The sequence below is a fragment of the Tupaia chinensis genome, unplaced genomic scaffold (genome assembly GCF_000334495.1).
Source record: "Tupaia chinensis unplaced genomic scaffold, TupChi_1.0 Scaffold140061_1, whole genome shotgun sequence".
In the NCBI taxonomy this organism is placed as follows: Eukaryota; Metazoa; Chordata; class Mammalia; order Scandentia; family Tupaiidae; genus Tupaia; species Tupaia belangeri.
This window is the reverse complement of record NW_006199940.1, coordinates 114,704-127,702: the sequence shown is the minus strand read 5'-3', so window position 1 is coordinate 127,702 and position 12,999 is coordinate 114,704. Positions and strand designations below refer to the sequence as shown.

Here is a 12,999-nt window from a genome sequence, read left to right as displayed (position 1 = left end):
CGCACGCCCGCCCGCCGGCGTGGCCAGAGACACGGACATGCGGAAGAGCAGCAATGTGGAAGCTGGTGGAGGCATGCCACAGGACGCCCTGCACAGCTGGGAGGGCCCGAGAGGCCGCCCAGGAGCCGAGCAGGTGGCTTCCGGCCAGCATCCAAGTGAAGCTGGCTCTCCGATAAGGAAGTGGGCTCGGCAAACAGTCCGCGGTCGTCGGGTGACCGAGCACCCCTTCTCCTGCCTTGGCGGGGTCGGCACCGCGCCAGCCCGTGTCAGAGCGCAGTGAGCGAATGCGGACAGCCGCCCTCAGCTGCAGCCGTGGGGCCCTGATGTGGCCAGCTGTCTGTTGGGGTACCCACGGCGGCTGCCCCTTGGGCAGGGCCCCGTGCCTGTCTCCAGCCTTGACCCAGGAAGTTTAACCCCCTTAGCTCCTGCCTTACTGTCTGGTGGGACCCACCTGAAGCCCAGGCTCCTGGCGAGCTCCCAGGTGAGAAATGACTTCCAGGCCAGGTGGAGGCGCGCCACAAGGCTGCCCCGCGTGGGAAGGTCCCAGTTTATGTCTGGGGACCTCACTGAGGATGCTGAGCGGGACATGCAGACCTCAGGGCAGGTGGTAGTAGCTCGGGGGTCTGTCCCTCCCTCGCTTGCTCACAGAAGACAAACCTTGGGGCGAAACCAAGGACTCTACTTCCTGAATGGCTTGCGAGCCTTCCCTCCCCATCTCGGAACACCAAGATGTAAGTACTGGACAGAGAAAACTGGAAAAACTTCATAGATTTCAAGAGACGTTCAACACCTCTCTCTTAGAAACCAGAAATCAAATAGGAAACGGTGATTTTTTTTTTTAACTTTGCTACAGGGTGTGTGCTCTCGCTGGAGGGCGAGAGAGGCAGAGAGAGAGAAAGGTGAAGTGAGAAATCCCCTCCCTAGGGGGACGGCCATGTTGCAACCCTTCTCCTCCATTCTCCTCTTGGAATTCTGGGCATACCTGCACACATGCCTGCACACTTGTCAAGCCACTGCGTCTGGGACTCATACCGCAGTCAACCATGTGGGAGCTGGCCACCTTTGCCACCATGCCAGTGACTGGTCCAGAAATAGTGATATTTAGGCCTCAAACAACAATTTTTAAAACATGCTCTAACAATGTAGACAAAGTGTCATACCAGACACAAAACAACTCTGGAAGCCTGGCCACTAAGTCGGAAAGAGTACCTGGATAAAGCCTTACTTTATCGTAACTTAACTTTATTCATGACAGAGTGCATTGTGCGCACAGAAGACCCTCCAGGGCCCCGCTCTGTGGCCCCTCTGAAGCACAGCCCCCACCGTGCCGGCACTAGGGCACACGCTCACAGCCCCGCTTCTTTCCAGGCCAGCCCAGAATCCCAAGCCACCATCAGCCAGGCAGCTTCCAGCACTGCTGTGCAGTTCGCTAGCAGCTGTCTACCTACTCGGGCCTTGTCTACCCGAGTGTAATGTAACGATGTGGTACAATTACAGATCCACCACGGGAAGACCCTTAAAGACCATGAGGGAAACATGATTGCCCCCTGGATACCAGACAAAAAGAACTGAACAGGGTCCACAGAGCCAGAGGCCAGGAAAGCTCCAGATGAAGCAGGAACATCTTTGTCTGCTAGGACTGACACAGGGCTTGGAAAATGAAAGAGCCAGGCCACAAGGATACGGGAACCAGCTCAAAGGCAATTCCCCTGGCCCAACTGGGGACAATTTGAGCACCAAAACCAATGCAGAAACGGCTGGTAGACCACAGCATGAGATAGTAGCCCATGAGTCCACGCTGAGCGGGGTATGAATGCAGGGCTCGGAAAAGTTCTCTTAGAGCGGAAGTATGGAAAGCAGGTGGCACTAGGAACCCTCAGGTGATGCAGAGCTAACCAGTGCTGCTGACTGGATGTCAAAGATGCTCCCTCCAAAGTGCTCACCACCCAGGGGAACAGCAACCATACAGTGCAGAGGCCCACTGGACACGGGGTCAGGGCTAGGTGACCCGTGCTGTCTCAGACCGGCACTTGGAGCCTCCTGCAGGGATACACCAAGAAGGACGCCCACGTCTCTATGACACTCTTGTCCAAACCACCACCTGAACCTAACAATGAGGAGACACTAGCTACACCCCACAGAGAGATACTCAACCAAATAACTGGTCTGAACTTTTAGAAAACAACCAGGCGGGAGGCCAGCAGGTGACAAGGTGGTTTAAGGCACTGGACTCCCATGTGGCTGACCACAGTTAAAGTCCTGGACCTGGCGGCTTGCGTGCTCACTTTCTCTCTTCCTCTCTTTCTCTCACTCTGGTCAAATTAAAATAAATAAATAAGCCATGTGGATCCTGAACTTCAGCTGTGAAATATTGCCTTCAGAGACTTAAGAAGGTTCTCTGCTGAGACGTCTCCCCCGCTCATTTCTACTCCTACGCACTAAATGTCTAGACAGGTCTGAGTGAACAGGACCTACATCTGAATATGATTAGGGTCAGAATATTCCTCTGTTCCCACTGATTCTGATGCACAGAGTGAGAACGGAACGGAAGAGAGACTGCAGATCACCTCCTCCTGCATGTCTCAGATGCTCAGATTGAACCTCGAGAATTAGAAGAAATGCACCATCCATCAGATGACTAGAAATCACCACAGGGTTACAAGAAATATGGGAAAGTAAGAAAATACCTCTCCTCCAAGGGAAAAGAATAACTCCTCTTCATCCACAGACAGTTCAATGAACCTCACGGAAATGTCAGATAAAGAATTTAGAATTTTCAGGGTGACAAAGAGATCAAAGAGAAGAGAAACAATGAACTACCTAAGAGGCAGGGGAAAGGAGCTGACAAGCTCCAGGAGGTGAGGAAATTCTTGCAAGATGTAAAAGGAAATTCACACTATAAAAAAGAATCAAACAGATCTGTTAGAGATAAAGGCTATAATACAGGAAGTCAAAGCCTCCCTTGAAAGTATTAAGAGCAGACTAGATCATACAGGAATAGAATCTCAGATGTAGAAGATAGAATCTCTGGTCTAGAAAAATCCACCACAAAGATTGAGAAAATGGCCCCCCAAAATTAGAATAATATATGAGAAATACTAGATACCATCAAACGTCCAAACATTCGGATAATTGGTATCCCAGAAGGCGAAGAGACTCATAAGGGCATTGACAATCTATTCCATGAAATCCTAGAAGAAAACTTTCTAAACCTAGAGAGGTACTCAAAGATCCAGTCCCAAGAAATACAAAGGACCCCAAATAGAATCAACCCAAGAAGATCTTCTCCAAGACATATTATAGCCAGGTTGACCAAAACCACAGACAAAGACAGGATACTAAGATTGGCAAGAGAAAAATGACAAGTTACCTACAAAGGACATCCCATCAGGCTAACAGCAGACCTCTCATCAGAAACAATGCGAGTGAGGAAAGAATGGGAAAATATATTCAAAGTGTTAAGGGAAAAGCAATTACAACCAAGAATACTGTATCTGGCAGGATATCCTTTATTTTTATTTATTTATTTTTTTTGGGGGGAGAGGTTTTCGCTATAGGGCGTGTGCGCTCGCCAGACAGACAGAGAGAGACATAGAGACAGAAAGCGAGAAATCACCCCCCAGGGGGCATGGTCACGCCGCAATCCCTTCTCCTCCATTCTCCTCTTGGGATCTTGGGCACACACGCACACGCGCCCGGTGTGAGTTTTAAGCCACCGGGTCTGGGACGCGAACCGCGGCCGACTACATGGGAGTCTAGCGACCTAGCCATTATGCTAACAGCTGGTTCCCCTGGCAGGATATCCTTTATATGGGAAGAAAAGACAAGAACATTCTCAGGTAAACAAAACCTGAAAGAATTTACTAATACCAGACCAGATCTCCAAGAAGTTTTGCAGGGAGTGCTATATCAGGAAAATTAAATACAGTCACACAGAAATTAAGAGTTCAAACACTAAGAAAATGGCCAACTTAATTGTGGGTACAAGTCTGGAGTTGAATACTATACTCCAGAATTTAACTGGGAAAATCAAACTACAACAGAAGATAGATTAAGTACATGAGACTGAACTGGTGAAATAGCATTTTATGACTTTTGACTAAAACATTGCTGATTTTCTTCTAGGCTTTGTTTTCCAGTTTTAAGGATTTTTGCCCTGTCTTGAGCTGCCAATAGGTACGTGTACCTAGAATTTGAACAGAATCCCAACCTGTTTCTTGGCTTTAAGTTTTAAGCATAGTTCCTTAGCATTTCTTTGATTTACTAAAGCAAAAACTGCTTTTATTTTATTTTATTTCATTTTATTTTGTAGAGGTTTTTTGCTATAGAGTGTGCACTTGCCATTTAAATATACCATTACGACATGACCCAGCAGTAGCCCTTGCAAGCACGCAACTAAGGGAAGGGACAATGACATCCACACAAGACACATGTACGTGTTTACGGCAGCATTATTTGTAATAGCCGAGAAGTGTGAGCAATGGAGAGTCCAGCAGCTCTGAGTGGACACAACGAGGTCTGTCTGCGGACCACACAGACGTGGGATACTACTTAGCAATCAAAATGAGAATAGGCTCATGCTCCAACGTGGATCAACCCCAAAACAATATCCTAGAGGCCAGCAGGTGGCATAGTGGTTACGTTGCTGGACTCCCACATAGCCAACCATGGTTCAAGTCCTGGATCCGATGGCTTAAAACTCACGTGGGTCACATGTGCAGGTGTGCTCAAGATCCCGGGAGGAGAATGGAGAAGGGGTTGCGAAGTGGCCATTGCCCATGGGGGGTGATTTCTCGCTTTCTGCCTTTCTGTTTCTGTCTTTCTGGTGAGCGCACGTGCCCTATAGCAAAAACCTCTTAAAACAAACAAACAAAAAACATAATTAAGGACCGTAATAAGCTATATAGCATCAGCTAGGTGCTACCTTCTAGTATATTCATTCTTCTCAGTTTCATGCCTACAGTCAGACATGTATTCACAGATATGTATATACCAGCTGAACTTGCTACTGAAAGTAGATTTTTTTTTATTATTTTTTAAAGAGGTTTTTGCTATAGGCCGCGTGCGCTTGCCAGACAGACAGAGAGAGACAGAAAGCAAGAAATCACCCCCCGGGGGGATGGCCACATCGCAATCCCTTCTCCTCCATTCTCCTCTCGGGATCTTGGGCACGCACACACACGCACCCAGCCTGAGTTTTAAGCCACTGGGTCCGGGACTCAAACCGCGGTCGACTACGTGGGAGTCCAGCGACATAGCCATTACGCTAACTGCTGGTTCCAAAAGTAGTTAGATTATTTTTAAAAATTTGTAAATCAATAAAATGTGGGGGTAAAAGGAATGGAAAACAACTGTGGACATCTGAGATAGTGTGGGAAGAGGGTGGGAAATGGCAGAGGGTGAGAACTAGGGGGAAAATATACAAACACATATATATATGAAACTAGAAGTGGAAAATTATTGACAATAACCTGCATGATTAAGCCACTATGCAGTATATTCTGGATGAGAAATCACATTTTGTATGATGTGACAATGCTCAGTGAATGAAATTAATTCATTAAAAACAAAATAAAAATTTAAAAATAAACATATGGAATAAATTATTGAAAATAAAGGAATAAAGTTAAATAAAATAATTATGTAAAAATAACAGAAAAAATAAAATACTTAAAAACTAGAGTAATATCTCTTATAAATACCTCTTCAGTAAAATTATAGTACACTGAATCCAACCATATATAAAAACAATTATACCTGGGAACAAATGGGACAGTTAACCTAAGGGGTGCAAGGTTGGTTTAACACCTGAATAACTTTTCTTTTTTTTTTTTTTGAGAGCTTTTCCTATAGGGCGCGTGCGCTCACCAGAAAGACAGAGAGAGACAGAGAGATAGAAAGCGAGAAATCACCCCCCCAGGGGGGATGGTCACGCTACAATCCCTTCTCCTCCATTCTCCTCTTGGGATCTTGGGCACGCACGCACACGCACCCAGCATGAGTTTAAGCCACCGGGTCTGAGACTCGAACCGTGGTCGACTACGTGGGAGTCCAGTGACATATGTCCAGTATGCTAACTGCTGGTCTTGGCACCTGAATATCATTTAATGAGGTATACTTTATCACTCAAATAAAGAACAAAAGTCATGTGCTAACATTAACAGACAGAAAAAATGGTAAAACTGGTACTACTTCACAGCAGCATTCAGCAAAGCAGGGACAGAAGAGAGAGGCCTGATAAAGGGCAACTCTGAAGCCCACTGCAAACACACGGAGTGTTGTAAGGCTAAATTATACAGGGACTAGCCCTCAGCACTTAATATACATATACATATTTTTGTTTGTTTTGTTTTGTTTGTTTGTTAGAGATTTTTGCTGTAGGGTATGTGTGCTTGTTGGAGAGACAGAGATAGACAGAGAGACAAAATGCAAGAAATCACTCCCCAGGGGTAAGGCCATGCTGCAAACCCTTCTCCTCTTGGGGTTTCAGGCATGGATGCACATGTGGCTGGCATGAGTTTTAAGCCGCCAGGTCAGGACTCAAACCACAGTCAGCCATGTGGGAGTCTAGCGACTTAACCCTGACTCCACCTGCCAGGCCTACATTTTTAGGTTTCTGCCACAGGTACATGCACTCACCAGAGAGAGACAGGGAGGGAAAGTGAGAAATCACCTTCTCACTGGAGGGCTGGCCACACCACAATCCCTTCTCCATTCTCATCCCTTCTCCTCCATTCTCCTCTTGGGATTTTGGGCATGCACACACACGTGCCTGGCATGATTTCCAAGCCGCAAGGTCTGGAACTCCAACTGGTTGGCCATGCAGGACCCAGCACCTTAACCACCCACCACATGCTAGCCCCTGTATTTTTAATGGCTAGAGGGTGTGCACGTTCACCAGAGACGCATGCGGAGTGGGAGAAGATGGTTACTCTGCTATCCCCTCTCTTCTGCTTCTCTGTCCTGGAAAGATCTGGGGCATGTACACATATGTGCCTCACATAGTTTTCTTTTTCTTTCTTTTTTAAAATTTCTTTTTATTTTTAAGGTTTTGGTATAGGGTATGTGCGCTTGCCAGAGAGAGAGTGAGAGAGGAAAAGTGAGAAAACACCTCCTGGGGGATGGTCACTCTGCAGCCCCTTTTTCTCCAGTCTCCTCAGGATTTTAGGCACACACGAACATGTGCCCAGCATGATTTCCAAGCCACTGGGTCCAGGACTCAAACTGCACGGTCAGCCATGTGGGATCCAGTGCCTTAACCGCCAAGCCACCTGCTGGATCAGCCTGGTGTGTTTTCAAGCTGCCACAGCTGGGACTGAACCAGAGTTGGCTGCTAGTCTCTGGCTCCCTTGTTAACCACTAGGCTAGAGTGCTAGCCCCCACCACTTGTTAAAAAAGATTTTACTGGGACCAGCAGTTAGCGTAATGGCTATGTCGCTGGACTCCCACGTAGTCGACCGCGGTTCGTGTCCTGGACCCGGTGGCTTAAAACTCACGCTGGGCGCGTGTGCGTGCGTGCCCAAGATCCCGCGAGGAGAATGGAGGAGAAGGGGTTGCGGCGTGACCATCCCCTCTGGGGGGTGATTTCCCGCTTTCTGTCTCTATGTCTCTCTCTGTCTGTCTGGCGAGCGCACGTGCCCTACAGTGAAAATCTCTCCAAAAAAAAAAAAAAAAGATTTTACTTAAAAATTTTTTTTTTTTATTTTTATATATTTCCATGATAGAGTGTGTGCACATGCACAGGGGAGAATGGCAGGACCCCCTCCTCCAGTCCTCCAGACTGCCCGAGCCTTGGGCGCACATACATGCACCAGGCATATTTTCAGGCTGACCGGGTCTGGGACTTGAACCGTGGTCAGCATGTGCCTTCCAACTCTACAGTCCAGTAAGTTCCCAACTGTGCACAGAGGCAGGGCCAAGCGCCCAGCACTTGCGTTCAACCTCACAGAGGCCCTCACCAGGCCCCTCAGGCACAGAAGTTAATGAACGGCATGGAGACTGGAAAGGAGGCGAAGCTGCCTCTGCTTGCACAAGGCACGCTCTCACATGCAGAGAACCTCAAAGGGTTCACAAAGCTTTAGCACTGATGAGCACGGGCCAGCACACGGCGTAGTGCTCAGAAGCCGAGTCCCACGCGGCCGACCGTGGCTCAAGTCCTGGCGGCTCGCTCTCTTACTTTCCCTTTCTCTCGCTCTGGCTCTCTCTGGTCAAACTGAAAAATTAAGAACAACAAATGGAATTACATAAATAAGTAATTTAAAAAAAAAGAACTTGGGAGACCAGCGGGTGGCGTGATGGTTAAGGCGCTGGACACTCCCACATGGCCGACCGAAGTTCGAGTCCTGGACCTGGTGGCGTGCTTTCTCATTTTCCCTCTCTCTCTCTGTGTCTTTCTGTGGTCAAATGAAAATAAATGAATTAATAAACAAAATAATTCTTAAAATAAAAAAAAAAAGAAAGAAAAAAAAGAAGGACCAGCAGTTAGCGTAATGGCTATTTCTCTAGACTTCTATGTAGTTGACCGCGGTTCGAGTCCTGGACCTGGTGGCTTAAACTCACGCCGGGCACATGTGCGTGCGTGCCCAAGATCCTGAGAGAAAAATGGAGGAGAAGGGATCGCGGCGTGGTCATCCCCCACTGGGGAGTGATTTCTCGCTTTCTGTCTCTCTGTCTTTCTGGCGAGAGCACGTGGCCTATAGCAAAAACCTCTGTAAAACAAAAACAAAAACAAAAACAACTTGGGACCAGCAGGTGGCGTGGTGGTTAAGGGCACTGAACTCCCACATGGAAGACCGCGGTCCGACCTGGTGGCTTCCTTTTGCACTTTCTCTCTCTCCGTCCCTCTCTGGTGGAATTAAAACAAATAAGTAAACAAATAAACAAACAAATACAGTTAAGGTGGTTAAGGAGCTGGACACTCCCACATGGCTGACTGCAGTTTGAGCTCCCAACCTGGTGGCTTTAGAATCATGCTGAGCACATGTGCCTGCATGCCCAAAATCCAGAGAGGAGAATGAAGGAGAAATGATTGTGGCCTGGCCGTTCTCTCTAGGGAGTGACTTCTCACTTTGCCTCTCTTTGTTTCTCTCTTCTCTGTCTGGTGAGTGCAGACACCTATGACGGGGAAAAAAAAAAAAAGGCATGTGTACAGTGTATAATAAGTGCAGACACCTATGATGGGGGAAAAAAAGGCATGTGTACAGTGTATAATAAATGTATTGAGGATATTAGAGGATCTTAACATATTTACCACTTTCTACATTTATATTATGTTTGGTACCCACTCCAGTGGTTATTCTGGAAGTATATACTGAATGGTCTATGGCATTATTTACTGTGAAATACAGCTCTAAAGAAAAACAAAAATGGGACCAGCACATGGCCGACCATGGTTCGAGTCCTGGACCTGGCGGCTTGATTTCTCACTTTCTCATTTTCTCTCTCTCTGTGTTGCTTTCTGGTCAAATTAAAATAAATGAATGAATAAATAAAATTTAATAAATAAATAAATCTTTAAAAAATATTAGGAAAATAATTGCATTTAAGAATAAAATGTGTACAGTGACCAGCAGACGGTGTAACGGTCACGTCACTGCATTTGCAAGTAGTCAGCCACGTTCTCAGTCCTGGACCCAGGGACTTGTAACTCGCGCCGGGCACATGTGTGTGTGCGTATTCTCAAGACCCCAAGAGGAGAATGGAAGAGAGGTAATTGCAGCATGGCCAGTGAGTGATTTCTCACTCTCTGTCTCTATGACAAGTAAACACACCCTACAGCAAAAATCTCTTTAAAAAAAGGTATGAAGAAATGTAACAAGGGACAGGCCCAACAGGGCGGCACAAGCAGGAGGGCACCCCACACTGGCAGAGCCAGCAGGAGGGCTCAGGGCTGGGTTTCCAGCCCAACCTAGAGCAAGACAGGCACAGTGGTCCCAGCTAACCGGGAGCCGGACAGGATGGCAACACGGCGAGATTCTGCCAAAACACCTCTTTCTCCTCTTCCCCTCTCTGCATGCTTGCAAGAAAAGCGAGGCACAAAATCCACACTCTGATTACCAAAAAAATGTTAAAGGAGATCAGAGATTTAAATAAGTAGGGGTCCAGCAGATGGAGTGGAGATTAAGGCAGCTGGATCCCACATGGCCAACTTCACGGTTCGAGTCCTGGACTGGGCAGCTTAAAAAGCACACCAGGCACACGCATAATGCCTTCCCAAAATCCCAAGAGAACAGAGAAGAGACTGGTGTGTGGTCATCTCCCCTGGGGGTGCCTTCCCACTTTCCCTCTGTCTGTCTCTGGGGAATGTGAGTGGCCTAAAAGTCATGACTTACCTTTCTATGGTTTTCTATGTGGAAATGTGTCATGATCGTTCCAAAGACCCATTCAAAACCAGCAAGCAAGTGGGAAGACATTTCACATTCACGGTTCTAACAATTGAATACAAGTTTGAATATCCCTAAAGCAAAATTTGGAACCCAGAACACCCAATACTCAAAAGTTTGTGAGCGTAAACACCACACAAGTGGAAATCCACACTCTGACCTAGCGGAACCCGTGGCAGCCGGAGTGCTGCAACAGGTGAGCACTGCATACTGGGCCAGCGACCAAGGCACCAGGGCTCACACATGGTTCAAATTCAGGACCAGGAGGCTTGAAAATCACGCTGCATGTGCGTGCATGCCCAAAATCCCAAGAAGAGATTGGAGAAGGGATTGTGATGGGGCCATCCTCCCAGGGGGTGATTTCATACTTTTCCTCTGTCTATCTCTGGTGAGCACTCAAACACTATGGCAAAAACCAAAAACAAGAAATAACCACTATGAGACCAGCAGTTGGCATAGTGTCTACATAGCTGGACTCCCATGTAGTTAACTGTAGTTTGAGTCCCGGACCCGGTGGCTTAAACTCATGCTGCGCACGTGTGCGTGCGTGCCCAAGACCCCAAGAGGAGAATGGAGGAGAAGGGACTGTGGCGTGGCCATCTGCCCTGGGGGGTTATTTCTCGCTTTCTGTCTATATGTCCGTCTCTGTCTTTCTGGGGAGCGCACGTGCCCTTTAGCAAAAACCTCTCCAAAAAAAGGAAAAGAAAACAAATAACCACTGTATAAAATTACCTTTGGGCTCTGGTATAAGGCATACACAAAACAGAGATGAATTCTATGTTGAGAAGAGAGTACCATCTCTAAGAAGTCTCATCATGTCTATGAAACTATCCCAGAATCTAAGAAAACCCAAGGCCCAGACACTGCTCTGGCTCTAAGCGTTTCCATAAGGAGTCCTCAAACTGCGTTAAGATGGAAACACTCCCCACCAGATGCACACACTCAGCGCAATGCCAACCAGAATTCCGGCTCTTTTCTTTGCAGAAATTGACAAGCTGACCCTAAAATCAACTCAGGGAATTCAAGGGACCCAGAATAGCCAAACAACCTGGAAATAAAACAGTGAAGTTGGAGAGCTCACACTTCCCAATGTCTTCTTGTGCGTGCTCACCGGAGAAAGACCAGAGGAGAGAGGGAGAGAAAGCTCACTCACCATGGGGCAGGGTCACGCCACGCTCCCTCTCCTTTCTCCCTCCTGTCGGGAATCTGAGCATGCATGCACATACACCCAGCGTGTTTTTCAGGACACCGGGTCTGGCGCTCGAACTGTGCAGTTGACTATGTAGGATCAGGCTGCCTCAAGTCCCAGGCACGGGCTAGCCCCCACACCTTCCAGTTCCAGAACTTTCTGCCAAGTACAGTCATCAAGGCATTTAAACAACAGGAGAAAGTTAAGATGATATACAGGGGAAGTTGGAGGGCAGGGCAGTCTAAAGAACCTCTCAAAAGGCTGCCCTTCAGCTGCTCAAAGGTGACCTGCCTGCTTTACTGTGGTAAAATGCACATATGTGACATTACCACCTCAACTATTTTTTTTTTAATTAGATTTTAGTCATAAGGTATGTGTGCTTACTAGAGAGATAAAGAGAGGGAACTGAGGAACCATCCCCAACAGAGGCTGGCCATGCCACAGTCCTTTCTCCTCCATCCTCCTCTTGGGGTTTTGGGTGCACGCACAAGTGCCGGCATGATTTTCAAGTTGCTGGGTCTGGGACTCTAACAGTGGCTGGCCATGTGGGAGTCCAGTGCCTTAACACCACGCTACCTACTGGGCCCTCAGACTGCTTTTTTTTCCCCTAGAATTATTTATTTGTATTTTTTTTTAATTTGTTATTATTTTTTTAAAAAATATTTATTTAATTCCATTTGTTATTGTTATCATTCTTTAATTTTGACCAGAGAGAGACAGAGAGAGAGGGACAGTGAGAAAGCAAGCTGCCAGGTTCGGGAAAGAGAGAAAGCAAGCGTCCAGGTCCGAGACGTGAACCGTGGTCAGCCATGTGGGAATCCAGTGCATTTAATCACCACACCACCTACCAGCCCCATATTATTATTATTATTTTAAATTATATCAGAGAGAGAAAAAGAGATTGAGAAAGCAAGTCATCAGGTCTGGGACTTGGACCATGGTTAGCCTAGGAGGAGTCTTAATGTCTCAACCACCACACCACCTACCGGCCCCTCTCACCTGTTCTTAAGTGTAAAGGACAGGGCATTAAGTACATGGCTGCAGCCATACCCAGAGGCTTCCCATCTGGAGTCTCAGAGAACATGTTATTGCACACTCCCCGTCTGCTGGCACCCATGGTCTGCTTGCTTCTCTGTGCATCTGACTCCCGGAGGACCATAGGTGGGGGCGTGCGGTGTCTGCGTGCGTGGACCTCAGGTGGGTGTGCGGTGTCTGCGTGCGTGGACCTCAGGTGGGCGTGCGGTGTCTGTGTGCGTGGACCTCGGGTGGGCGTGCGGTGTCTGTGTGCGTGGACCTCGGGTGGGCGTGCGGTGTCTGTGCGTGGACCTCGGGTGGGCGTGCGGTGTCTGTGCGTGGACCTCGGGTGGGCGTGCGGTGTCTGTGCGTGGACCTCGGGTGGGCGTGCGGTGCCTGTGCGTGGACCGCGGG

General features: G+C 47.8%; 1 protein-coding gene across 5 annotated transcripts in view; it reads right to left on the bottom strand.

Moving 5' to 3' along the window:
- The window catches only part of MROH1 (maestro heat like repeat family member 1), a gene marked incomplete at its 3' end in the record, with an annotated part of 83,574 nt that overhangs the window by 23,284 nt on the left and 47,291 nt on the right, over window positions 1-12,999 (bottom strand).